At 44.4% G+C, this 13,729-nt stretch overlaps 1 protein-coding gene across 1 annotated transcript in view; it reads left to right on the top strand.

The window, feature by feature from the left end:
- Positions 1–13,729, top strand: part of TMEFF2 (transmembrane protein with EGF like and two follistatin like domains 2) — a 125,445-nt gene that overhangs the window by 73,006 nt on the left and 38,710 nt on the right. The gene's annotated exons all lie outside the window — the stretch shown is intronic.

Raw genomic sequence — 13,729 nt, 5'->3', positions numbered from 1 at the left:
AAAAGGAGTTTCAAAATTATTCAGATTTTTTTTATTTTAAACCTTAATTACAAAAGCTGAAGGGAAATAATTCTATCAACTCAGACTTTTATTTTTCATTTTGCCTAGGATATATGCAAATTTACATTAGGCCAACTCTGAGCTAATAATTTCATTGTGATTTTGGAACAGCCAATAGATCAAAAAGGTCACTATTCACAGAGATGTATTTCTAACACTGCCTTAATGCAGTGTTAGAGAAACCTCATGTTTCTCTCTAAGTAACTAAAACAGATTTAGAGAGACAACAAAATAACCATGCAAATATCAGAGCTGGTGTCTGGATGTTGCTTCTGAAGCTGTGGGCTAGTGGTGGCTAAAGGATGGGTGCACAAACTGGGCAGAGAGGTGTCAGTAAAACACTGAGACCAGAGCTCCAGTGGAGAGAACCAGAATGGAGCAGAGATGAGTCAATAAATGATGGTGAACATGATAGCTGGGCCCAGTGTTGGGCAGCTGACCCCACCCAGGCAAGGCATCTGTGCACCCTGATCAGGCATGAAAGTAGGAACAGTTCTGCTGTTGAGTGAAGGAGCTCAGGAATATGGTCATGGTTATCCCTTTGTGCTCTTTTTGGTTTGGTCTTGCCAGCCTCTGAGTAATCTCTGGTTCTAGTCCTTAACAAAACCTTGAGCAAAAAAGCCACTGAGTCCTTGCTCTGGCTTCAGTCATCAAAGGGAATTGTGGTGTTGAAAAACAGGAGCAAGGTGCATCATGGTTATAGGTTTCAGTAATGTAATGAAATTTGTGAGTAAGAAATTGCCTAATGTTGACTTTGCTTAAGAAAATTACCCCAGGTGTTATGATTTTCATTGTCTCCTTGACTGGTTGTCCTTGAGAGCTTTGGTGGTGCAGTGTAGAAACAAAACCACGGTGAAATTAATATATCAAAATTCACAGTCTAGTGCTCATGTTTTCATAATTAAGTGTGCTTCCAAATTGGAAGGCAGGAGAAGAGAGGGGCAAGGAATAAAATTAGCTACAAGATAACATTATTAATCATAAGCACTGAGTAGCAGTGTTTATTTTTTTCCAGAAATAGCTTGGTAAAACTGCCTGATCCAACTTACCCCAGTGTTCCCACTGCAGCTTTTGCACAATCTAATTCCTCCCCTTTGGAACAAGTTGGCTTTTACAGAGCAGCAGAGTGATGGCAGGAGCTGAGGTGCTCAGTCTTTATTGACAGGCACTCTTCCTGCAGGGGAAGGTGCTTCTGGGGGCAGGAAACAGCAAAGGGCTGGCACTGGGAAGATGCTCCCAGACAAACTGTTAGGAGGCAGGAAAGCCAATTCCCATCCAAAAACCCAAACCCCATCTAAAGCCTGTAAAAGGTATGCTTTGAAGTAAGCAACTTCATATGCCATAACTGAGCTCTATTTTCCTGTCCTTGCCCCCTGATTAGTCCTGGATAAGCATCTTCCTAAACAATCTTCCCAGACAGCCTTCTGTCTGTCAGCTTTTCATTATTTTTATTTCTAGAATAAAAGTAGTGGACTAATAGTCTAGTGGACTAACTACGGAGGTTATAGATCCCTCTTTCCAATATATGTTAGTTGAATGTTCATGTTTGGCACCAGAGGCACATGTTGCCCCACTCCCCTTGCCAAGAAATGTCAATTTATTATTTGTTCACTATTTTTATGTGGATCAAGTATCAGATGTAAGCAGGGCTCCTTTAGCTCTCTCACCTGACTGATGAGGTTTGTAAAATCTAAATGGGGCCAGCAGTTCCTGGTGGTCCTGGGACCTGCTGCTACAGGATGTCAATCCCAGCTGCAGCAGTGAATCCCTGTCAGTCAGGAGCAGTCTGAGGGTGCAGGGCCAGTGCCTGATCTGCTCCAGGTGAGAGGAATGGTAGCAGAGCCAGACTTCAGAGAGCTGGCCATGCAAGGCTGGCTGTTTGCCTACTATTTCTAGGATGCCAGAGTAGATCAGAAAAGAGAGCACAGGTGTGATAGCAGATGTGGTTGGGCTGCTGATGATTTAAAGTGACAATTGACATTCTTCTGCATTGTCACAGTCTATATTTTGCAGACCGTTATCTCCAGTTTAACTCTTTCTTTTTTTTTTTTTTTTCTGGTTATTCATTGCCAGTTGTCACTCATCTAAATTGTGCTATTGTGTTCTGTCACCATTATTTTTAATTCTTTTTATTTGTGAGAAACCAATCTGTTAATGGCTTGACTCCTGGGATTCTAATGGGGGGGTTGGCACACAGAAGATTACTTGAAGGGGTAAGATTTGTGTGAACAATTTCTGGAAAGTGCTGAGGAAAGGCAGGAAAGAAACCTCTGTAATAACAGGTTTTCCATGGCATGCAGAAGCACACATGTGTTATTATCCCATTCTGCAGTCAAGTATCATGAGAGTGAATGCAATTTGGCATTCCATTAGTGAATCTCTTTCTCTAAGTTAAAAACAAAGACTGTTCACTTGAAAGTCTTTAACATCTTACTGCTTTAATATGTGAAAACTTCTTGTTACTAAGAGGATCGTGCATTACTGGCATTATTCCCACCTTTAATGCATTTTGCACCAGTGGGCTTCATGAATATTTAAAGCAGGGCAGTGGCTACACTCTTTAGCACGGGGTTGCAATCTATTGGTAAATCGGACATTTGGTGTTGCTTGCTTTGGGTTTTATTTCTGAGCTGGCTAAGGAATAATTGATTTTGTAAGACAGGGCTACTCAACATAACACCCCGAGAGATATACTTAAAAGGAATTGAAGAATGAGGCGTAACGTTTTGAGCTGTGGTGTATTGCTCAGCTCTTCCAAAAAGCATCTCTGAAACACTCACTGTACATAAATAGTGCTCACCAAATGGAGTGCCTGCTCTCTGCTGGAGTGGCTCAGTGTCAGTGCAGAGCCACGTCAGAAACCTGGGCTCCAGCATTAATCTCCTCCTTGGGAGCCACTGAGGAAATAAGAGCACTCCCTACACTGGGCAAGGCATGGTTTGGATAAATACTGGGCAGCTGTTTCAGAGGTCCGCTAATTTATCCAAAGTGAAAGGAGATAAAGAATAAGAAAGATCCTTTGGTTGAGTTTCCAGTTGGAAAATGCTGACAGTTAGAGAGGATGAGAATATTTTCTTAAAACGAGATTAAAGCCTGCAAACCTCTGACTTGCAGAGTTAATCAAAATCAAAATGATGAATTGGGGTTAAATATGCATACTTTCCCTTTGCATTCCAACACCAGCAGGTCAGCCAGCAGCAATGCCCACAGTAAGGTGCAGGTTGCTAGCTGGAAGGCAGACACACAGTGGTGTGCTCAGAGAGAGCTCCCCCTACAGCCTGGCAGTGTCCAAGGAGGAGAAGAGGCTTCCTCCAGAATGCTCCTCTGCCTGCTCCTTCCTCCCTCTGGGGGCTGCTGGTGGAGGAGAGAGGCAGCAGCTCCCTGGCAGGAGGTGCCTGACCCTGGAATGGGCCACTGGAGGGTTTGTACCAGAGATAAAAAGGTGCCTGAATGCCCCTGCTGCTTCCTGCAACTTGGTGCTGCTCACCCCAAGGACTTCTCCTTGGCTGGCAGTGGAGTATCATGCTCTGCAATAGGCACTGTGCTCATGGTAGGAAACTTCCTTCCCTCCTCACAAGCCTGGCCCACAATGGAGGAGCCTTGTCCATTCCTTGAAAGTGAGCAAGGATCCCACTGGGCAAGTTCAGCTCAGGAGAAGATGCTGAAGCCATTCTTGAGGGTCACTGATGACCCCAGACTGGGACTTGGAGGCATCCAGGCCTGGAGTAAGGAGCTGGGCTTGTTCAGTGTGTGGGTCAGTGGGGAAGGAAGGAGGGCTGGTCCCAGGTGTGCTGTGCCCCTGGGTGGCATTCCCAAGTGGCATTCCCAGGTGAGGATGTGACACTGCAGCATAATTACAGCAGGTCCCTGTGTCCTGTGCCTCTGTCCACATGACTGGGACAGTAAACTCCACTCACCCACAGCAGACAGGCACATACACAAAAGGTATTACAAAGGTGAGTTCTTTCAGTCCCTCATTTCATGTTTTACTGCCAGTCACTGGAACATTTAGTTTGGGTAAATGCTCCTATAAGGCAAGCAAACAGTCAGAAGCATGTGAGGAGGGTGAAACCACATTCTCATGCAAATAAGTGGCTCTGTAAATGGGAGATATCTGTGCAAATCATGCAGCTGCCATCTGCAGCGACCCCTGCAATCAATAGTGCCCCAACAATCAATATTTATCTTTATTATTGTATAGAAAGAAAACATAAAAGAAACTAATGATTTTGCCAGCTTCTCCATCCACACAGCAATTAGGTCACTCAGCTTTGGGTCCCTTCCCCCTTCCATCAGTTGCTCTCAAGCAGAGCATTTGCAAACAAGATGCTGTGTACTGCTCTCAAATACTAAAAGGTGGTTTGAAGTCTCACATACATTACACGGGTATTGGCTGCTTCATGTTCAGCAGTGTGTATAATAACTATGTGTGACCTACTTGTTCCAGATGCAGAAACAACGAGCTGCTTTAACATCTGCAATGTCCCAGGCATTATACAGTAGATATGTTGCTGTTTTCTGCTGCTTTTCCTTCTCTTCTAGTGAAAATATAGATCTGTGTTCATAGCTGGGCATAACACTTGCACATACATGTTGGACTTGTGCTCAAATAAGCGCAGGAATGGAATGAAATCATTAAAAATGCACAATACTGCAAAAACTTAAATTTCTGCTTAACTTGAGATCATACCTAAGGCATGAAGCGAAGCTGCTGCTGCATAAATCTTCACATGGAGATTAGTAGTCATGTCTAATAAGAGTCCAGGCAAGGGTTTGCAGAGGGAATTAAAGGCACTGGAGCACAATCTCTGCATTGCACAGCAGCAGATGACCAAGCAGGGTGCAGCCTCTCACACCCATGTCACTCATCTTAGCCCCAACCTGATAGCAGAGCTACCTCCAGTGCCTGCCCAGAAATTAGCCCACTTCTGTTACCTGGTAATGTTTCATTTGGTGTGTGTTCTGTGGTTAAAAGATTTTGAAATAAAAGGAAAGCAGCTGACTTCCAGGGAAACTGTTGAGATAAGTGTAGGGACACCATTCAGTGGGTTAAGAGTCGGCAATACTGGAAAAAATCTAGCCTAAGCAACTAGAAATTAGTCAATGAAGCACTTGCAATGAGAGGAATATTTAAAAAGGCAAGATGATGTCTATCTATTTGTATGTTATGTTTTAATTACAAAGCCAGCTCTAAGGGCCAGGTTGGAGGCTTTTCTAGGAGGCTGCTCAGCCAGATCCTGCTGCCAGGAGTATGAGAGCTGAAGAGAGAACCCAGCCATGCTTCTTCATTTGGGACTTGAGAAAAAAATGCCGCATGAACAGACACAAAAGTGGGAAAACTAGCAAAATACAAAATTGTAGCTTGAATTGCTGTCCACAGCCCAAACAAGAGCAATATTGCAGCAACTCTAGCTTGGTGAAAGATTTGGCTTATTAGAAACCAATGCCTAGACCATGTTAGGGTCAGAAAATAAGATCCCCAGGTGAGCATTGCATGAATGCCATGGTTCCTGTCAGGTTTCTCTCTGGCACGCTGCTGAGGTACTGTAGGATTCTTTCAGAGGGCATTTTCAACCTAAACTAGCCTAGGTGTAAAAATGACTTTGTTCCCAAATATATGTAGGGAAAGATCCCCACAGCCTTCAGAAAGACCCTAAATCAAGCCAAAAATAGGTGGCTTTCCTCTTTCTCAGAAGGAGTCTGCAGAAAGAGCCAGGAAAGGTATGGAAAAAGCAGTTGTCTTTATCTTCAGCAGCCCTGAAAAAAGCTGTGGTGCAGATTTCCAGAGGAGGATGAGGGAATGAGCACCTTGTGTTTCTAAACTGATTGCACTGCTAGTGGCCTGGCTAGAAAGGTATTGCTTGGAAAAATGATGGCTTGTTTGGCCAGCTGGTGAAATTGTTGTACTCTACATATATATTTTCTGGGTTTAGTTAAAAACAGCCATTTTTCCCAGTCAGGTGAGTTTCACAGAATCACTTTACCATCTCTGCATCCTTCATCCTGTGCCAAAATAGCCTATTTAATTTTGAAGTGAGACTGATTCCCAACTCCTTTAGGATGATGGTTGGGAGAATTTGACCTTTCCCTCTGTTGAGTCAACACAATCCTTCAGAGGCATGTGTTCATTTGAGTAAGTCCTGCCTTTCCAGATCCTCAGGATTTATTTTCTTAATAACATGCTTTAAAAAAAAAAAAACAAGACTTGTTTTAACATAAGCCAAGATTGTCTGGAGTTACTTATACTTCATAGTGTTTTATTACCAATACATTTTGGAACACTCTGGTAAATAATTCAGCCTACACAAAGAAATTGGCTATATTTTCTCTATACATCGAGGAAGTCTGTCGTGTAGACTATATATCATGGCTCTAAATGTTCTCAGATAAATGCAAGCCCACATTGTATTCCATCTGTACTACTCACCCAAGCAGGTTTTTAAGGACCCTATATGACACATCCATCTCTTATCCAAAAACTAGAATCTCTAACATTTGGTTTTGTAATAAAAATGACATTTTTTATCTTTTGCAATTACAGCAAAACCTGCTGTGTGTCCAGGGAATAATACTCTACACAATCATAAAGCTTATAGATCTTTCTTTTCCTTGTGCTCCTCTTTTCAGATGCTCACCCAAACTTGGTTTTCAGAAGGTGAACTTCCAACTTAGGGAAGTCAAAGGAAGTTATCCCACTGACTTCAGTGAAACAAAAGTTCTCTACCAGTTTGATAACTATGGAGTAACTTCTCAGTAGCCTGTGGAGCCTTTTTACTGGTAGAAGGGAGAACAAACTCAGTTGGAGTGTGAATGCTCTGTCAGTCTTACAGAGCAAAGGAACAACTTGGAAATTGTGATGATAAAAGCAGAATTTGCCTTACTGACTGCTTCAGTTGCTTCAGAGCAAATATTGATTTGTGAAAAGCCAAAAATAATTTCTGAGATTTTGGGGGGGTTTTCATGTCTTACCATACCATGCTCTCGTAGGAGCGAAACAACAAATTCTTCTGAAATTCAAGGGGAGGAAGGCTTGTAAGAAACACAGTCATCATTTGTCTTTGCAATTAGTAGTCTGTCAGCATTAGAGTTGGGGAAGAAATCTGAAATAATTTCGAAAGTGTGGCTCAACACAGACCGATTTTCCTGTTAGGTTTCCATGGCCAAGATCCCTATCTCTGATTATGTGTGGATGGGAGACATGGAGAGGTGGGTGGTCAGCAGGGAGGAAATGTAAAGCTGACTTGCAGTTAGTCCAGTTGGCTGTTTGCTGAAGAGTGGGGAGGAGCTGCAGTGGCTGCCCATGTTCAGGGAGGGTTTTGGGGACACTACCCAAGGGGGGAAGGGAGGTTGGCCTCTCCTGGCTTCCCTCTGCCCAGCTGAGAGGGCTGGAATGGCTCACCCAGTGTGAGCACGTGAATTAAAGGTTGCTGTGCCAGGGGTAGCTGGAGGATGTGGTGGTGCGCGTGTGTGGCTCAGCATTGTGTGAGGCAGCAACAGCATCCCTCTCTCTTTTCAGGCAGAAAAGTGTCTAGATACAACATATACACCTCACAGCATGGTGGAAAGCCACCATTTCATGTGTCTAGATCAACAGGAGAGCAAATCAACCCACGGTTTGGGGGTTTTTTTTAACTCCTCTGCCACCAGCTATGACCGGTATAATCAGTCCTGGGTAGGAAAGTGTCCCAGCCTTTTGAGCACATGCCTTGATCTGCATTGAGAGGAATGGCTTTGGCAGTCTGTTTTGTGCTCCTGCTGTTGTGAGGACCACCCAGGTCCTGCTGCTTTGTGAGAGGGACATAGGAGGGTCCCTTTGTGCCCTGCAAGGGCAGCACTGTGCGTGGGTGCTGCCCTGAGCTGTTTGAGGTTTGCTTTGTGCCCCCACAGTGATGTTGGTTGTGTAACCCCATGGCTGGGAGAGCCTGGGCTCACCAGGCTGTGAAAGTGCACATAAGGGATGATAATATGGTAATGCACATCAGATATTAATGTGCATTGACACATAATCGTCTGCGTACATCAAGGCATTACAGCATGAAAGAGCAAGTGCAAAGGCCTTGCAGAGCAACGTGCTTTTGCACCTTTCTTCTCCCCCTGTTCTCTCTTAGCCTTGTTATTTAAAAGTAAGCTTCCCTTCCTCCCTGGTCCCCCATTTAGGCAGAGTCATCCCCCAGCAGTAAGGAGAGCGGTGCCTTCCTGACGGCCTATTTAGGCGCAATAAAAAGCCGATTGGCCTAATGCGCAATCAAGAAAAGAGTGACATTTATTGCTTTGGTTTTATGATGCTGTGAACTGAGCAAGATTTGGAGCCTTACAGTGCCTTCAGGGGGCAGGAGATCACCAGCAATGAATTGTATTTATACCTTTTCCAATTTCCTACTAGCGTTTTAGCAATAAATAGACTGTGTTGTTATTGAGTTTTATGTAAGTATGTTTACGAAAGCAGGAATACAACTTTGTAGCTCGGAATTACATGTGTTGGCTAAATAGATCAACAGAGAGAATAACTATGTAAAACACTGGGAAAGCACTTACCAATTTATTATCAAATGTCTTAATGGAATGCTTCATCTCTTCCATCCCACTTTATGTTAACTATTAAAATAGAACTGCATCCATTGCAGAAGGTCGGAGGCTCCTTCACACACCCGTGTAGGAACATCAAGGCCACGGTTTGTTCACACATCTAAACCATTAAAAATACATCCCATGCATTAAATATGAGCCTGAGGAAAACTCAGTGGGAGCTGACGCACAGGGCTGACCTCAGCTCTCACAGCCCCTGCAGAGTGGCAGGTGTCCCTTCCTCACAGAGCCCAGCTCCTGCCCCAGTCCCTTCCCATGTGTTGGCTGCAGCTAAAAGCCTGTGTGAGATGTCCCCAGATGTACAGATTTAATTGCTGTGTCTCAGCCTGCCCATTTGGTAATGGAGCTCTCCCCTGTGGAACAGCACAGGTGCCCCAGGGACACCCGTTCTGGCCAGTGCACAGCACTTGCTCCTTTCAGGGAGCTGCAGGTGGATTCCACTGATCTGTGTGCCAGCCCTAAGAAGATCACTCTCACCCCATTAGTTTGCTGGCAAGGACATGTCCTTGAGATGGCACATTGCAGTCATTGTCTGTCTTCCTTTCCCTGGTAGCAGCACTGTCCCTTGGGGCTTGATCCCAAAAGCAGCCAGCACGTGGTCATCATGAGGCAGATCCCCAGCCAGCAGGAATGCCTGGTTTTGTACAGCAGCTTTTACCTACAGCCCTGAAGGCTCTGAGGAAAAGAGGGTTACTACTGCAGCCTCCTTCTTGCCAATGCAGTGATTTGCTTGAGTGCCAGGCTCATACCTGTGGGCTGAGGTAATGGGAGGTTATCCTGAGCACAGATAACCTTTCTGCCTGTGCAGGAGGTGCAAACCATGCCTGAAGGAAAGCCTGGAAGTGGCTTCCTAAAATTTCATTGAATAGCAGACTGGATTTTGTAGTTGAGGAGAGCTGACCAAGCAGGGTATCCTGGAATGTGTGGCCAGTTCAGATGATGCTGCCTCAAGCAGGTACCCCTGGCTAGGGTGTGGTGCTGATCACACCAAGGTTGTGGGTCCAACCCCTGCATGGGCTGTTGTATCTGAGGTGACCCTTGTGGGTCTCTTCCACCTCAGAGTGCTCTGTGAATCCCTGAGGAAGCCAGAGGCACATGTGTTTAAGGACACAGAGGGGTTTATGGGGAGAGCTGGGCTGGGCTCACACATGTGGAGGCAGACTTCACATTGAGGAATTCCTTTACCACGTTGAGGAATTCCTTTATGAGTTTTTGCTCATTTTAGGAAGGTCTCTATCTCCCTTCCCCACCAGCAGTGGATAGCTCATGTGAGCAAAGGCTGGGCTGGCAGCACACTGGTCTCTGCTAGCCAAAAGGCCATCATCATCCCTTTACTTTCAAATCAGAGTCCACGTTCCACTGTCAGAAGTAACTTCTAGTGTTAGCAGAAGTTTCAGCAGAAATTTGTGGTTGGTCTGAGACAGAGCTGCAGTTCTTTGTGGGCAGATGGATCCTTCCTGCCTGGCAAGGCCCATGCCAGGACCTGCAGCTAGATACTGTCCCATGCTTCCTGCTGGATCTTGCAGTGTTCCCACTGGCTGTTCAATCCAGGGTGAAACTGTGGGATTTGTGGAAACAATTTTCATTGTTCTGCTGACTTCAAGATAGGAGTGAACAGTATCAGCAGTCTGAGGCACACAGCAATAAAGTGTTCATGAAGGACAGCCTCAGATGTTTACAGAGAGAGAAACAGTCAGCAAAGCTTTGTTTTAGCACAGACCACAGAGACGTGAAGGACACTGGGGCAGGCAAACCATAGAGAGGTATTTATTTTATTCTGTAAGTTCTAAATAAACTTTACACATTAGATACCTACAGACACTTGAATTGGCATGTGCACAGAATAAGAATTTTTTTCTCTGGTCACACAGCTAGAACAATGCCTTTTCCATGACTCTTCAAACCCAGTCATCAGCCTTGTGATTCTGTGTTTGGCTTTAAAGCATCCAGTGTAGCAAAGATTGCTTTATACAGCTTAGTATCTTTAAAATAAGAGTGATATTTAGAAGGACAAAAAAAAAAAAAAAAAAAAAAAAAAGAGAGAAAGAGATGTACACATTTCTTTTGCCCTAAAGTTGTTAGCCTACAATTCAATGTACTGTTGAGGGCACCAGAGGCATTGGCAAGCCAGGTGAAGGTCATGCTATAATTGGTGCTGTGAATTGTGAAAAGGACGCAAAGGTGGAGTTTGTAATTTTTTTGGTCAAAAATTTAGTAAAAAAGTTAGAGGTCAAAAATTAAAGGGGAATTAGGACTCAAGTTGCACTGCAGATAAAAGATTTTTTTCATGAGCTGCAGTCTCCAGGATGACTTCTTGAAAGCTGGAGGAGCATGAGCCCAGCTCCTCACTGAGCTCTGGGAGGCAGCCAGCGCCCAGGGACTCTCTGCAGGCTGTACAGCAGGGTATCTCCAGGAGCAGCCCATGGTTTTGGAGCATCCTGCATGAGCTGCCATGCCAAACAAGCTCTGAAAAAGCCATGGGTATTTTTAAGCACTGCCAGTCCATCCCTGCTATGCAGCAGCAGTGTGGCAGCTGTAGCCCAAGCTCCTGGCTCTGTTTCCAGCTACATTCCCAGAGTGTGTTGCATTTGGTATGCAAGGAAGGCCATCAGTAAATATATTCACCACTTTAGTGCATTTTAGCTTGACATATGTCCAGTAAACAATATTGTGTGCTCTTGCAGTTAAAAAAAAAAAAAATCACCTGATTATTCAGCGCTTCCTTCTGTTATGATGCTTTGGGGTCCTTCAAATCATTTTCATTATGCACTACATAATAATAAAAATCTCCATGCAGTATGCTGATAATTCTGTGCATGGTCTCTGTGATTTCTAATTGTTTGAATAACAGGATGCTATTGAAATGCCATGCAGAAACATTGCATCACCCTGAGGGAATCAAGCTTTTCTCCTTTTACTCCTGGTGAAGATAAACATTTGAACAGTTGAAATAAGTAAAATATCCCAGGGAAGCCACCGTGCAAAGTAGGCATGCTAAAGCCCTTAGTGCAGAAGCAGGGCTGCAAAGGACAAAAAGGATAAATAAATTAGATAAATAAATAAGTAAATAACAAACACTGAATGGAAGGCACTCAAAATGAGCCATGCTTTTCTTCTCTTGTGATCTTAAAGCAAAAGAGAAGCACTAGCAGGCCCAGCAAAGAAATACTGCGTGCTATTTTTGTGCTGCCATTATAAAATATGTATTGTTTATTGTTCTGCACTGCAGCTAAAGTTTTGCATCAACCTCAAAAATTACAGCAAAATTTGTTTTGAAGGAGACACGCAGAGTCTCTATTCTTTAAGCCTCTTAATGATGTTCTTAAGAGTGCAGTGAGAGGATTTCAGTCTCCTGGCAAGCACAGACAGGTTGTAGGCTATGATTCATAGAAAGTGTAAAACACTGCGTGCCAGTGTGCACTCTGAAGATATTTTATGTATATGTATGTCAGTGGATATATGATGTTCAGTGCGTGCCAAAGCAGGCAATGATGCCAGGCAGTTCTGGGTGCCATCCTCTTGGACTGTGGGGCCACTGTGGGGTACCTGAGTTTGGCCAGACCACCACCAAAGGTCCTGTTGACTGCACTGAGTGTGTCAGGACCTTGTCTCTCTGTGAGGGGTGTCATGGTGCCAGCCCATGGCTGCTGCAGGGCTGTCTGAGACCACTGTAAAGCTCATAGGTGTGCTTGGAGATGGGCTGAGGGTCAGAAGCTCAGATTGTGTGCTCCTTTTGACACTCACATCAAAACAAAGGTGTGTCCAAGCAGCCTGGAGCAATCCAGTTTTGCTGCCTGTGTGTGCAGGTGGCTTTGTGGTGGGTGATGTGCTGAGCTGGGTACAGAGGTGCCTGTCCCTGCTCCTCAGTGAAGGGCTGTCACAGGCTGCGTGTCTGAGCGAGCTACCTGAGCTCCCAGAGGTTCACCTTGCCCAGTCCCTGCCTGGAACTCATTCAGATGTCTCTGCATGATGTTGTGTTGAGACATGAAACACCCCCAAAGCTGCCTGGGTAAATGAGAGCTCCCACCAGCCTCCTGACAGCCGTGCTACAATGCCTGTTCCAGTGTCGAGGTGTAATGCTAAGCCTGGCTTCATTTCAGCTTGCCTGCTGGTAATGTCAACAAAGATGCCCTGTGTACCAGAAAGAAAAACCTTGATGGTAGAGAAGGCATTTGGGACTGAGTGCCAGGTTCTTTATGCAGGCATATATACTGCCAGGTTTACTTTAAATGGGCATTTAGTGTCCTACTGGGAGGGGCAGGGGGCTTGGAGAGGTCTGTGCTGACATCCAGAAATCTGGGGTTCTGATCACCATGTTCTGATCAGAGCAGAGGAAGATAAGAAATGTCACTGGTTGAAATATCATAAACGTACAACAACTGTGTTATTATTTATACACTGTTTTGTGGCAAAGGGCTTTGGGCTTTTTTATGCTGCAATATTTTGTTGGGGTTTTCATTGCTTTTTTTTTTTTTTTTTTTTTTTTTTTTTTTGTGCCTGGAGAAAATATATAACATTTAAAATTATTACAGAATGGAACTTCACCTTCCCTGTTAAATAGTGCTCTCTGAGACATGGTGGGATCTCACACTTGACCAAATTAGCATATGTGCTCAAATATCAGAGCTCTGACTAGTAAAAATAACACTAGATTTGCATGTTCACATTTTTAGCTCTTGCTTCCCTGTCTCTTTGGTTTTATGCCTTTTTTCTTGACTGACAATTCTCTTTGTGGCAGATTTATTGCTGTTCTGCTGTTTAGACCCTGTAATCAACTAGACACTTGGCTGAAGACGTTAGTCATTTCATCAAGTACTCCTCTCTCAGATATCTCAGGCACAATTTTCTGTTGCTCTGGTTCCAAAAAGCAAATGACCCATGGCCAGCAAAGTCTGAATATGAATCTTTAATAAACAGAGGTAGTACCAACAATGCTCTCAGGTTTCCAGACAGCAGAGGGCTAATTAAAAGATGCTGAATGGGGAAGGACTGCCATTGCCATCTCGCTCTGACAGAAATGTGCCTATATCTGTTCCCAGTGAAACCTCTCCTTTGGAAGCATTGTCTCATTTATCCTCCTTGC

The sequence above is a fragment of the Melozone crissalis genome, unplaced genomic scaffold (genome assembly GCF_028551555.1).
Source record: "Melozone crissalis strain CALT ecotype California unplaced genomic scaffold, PUWL_Pcris_2 ptg000023l_1, whole genome shotgun sequence".
In the NCBI taxonomy this organism is placed as follows: domain Eukaryota; kingdom Metazoa; phylum Chordata; class Aves; order Passeriformes; family Passerellidae; genus Melozone; species Melozone crissalis.
The sequence above is the reverse complement of the archived record's forward strand: the minus strand, read 5'-3'. Positions and strand labels throughout refer to the sequence as shown.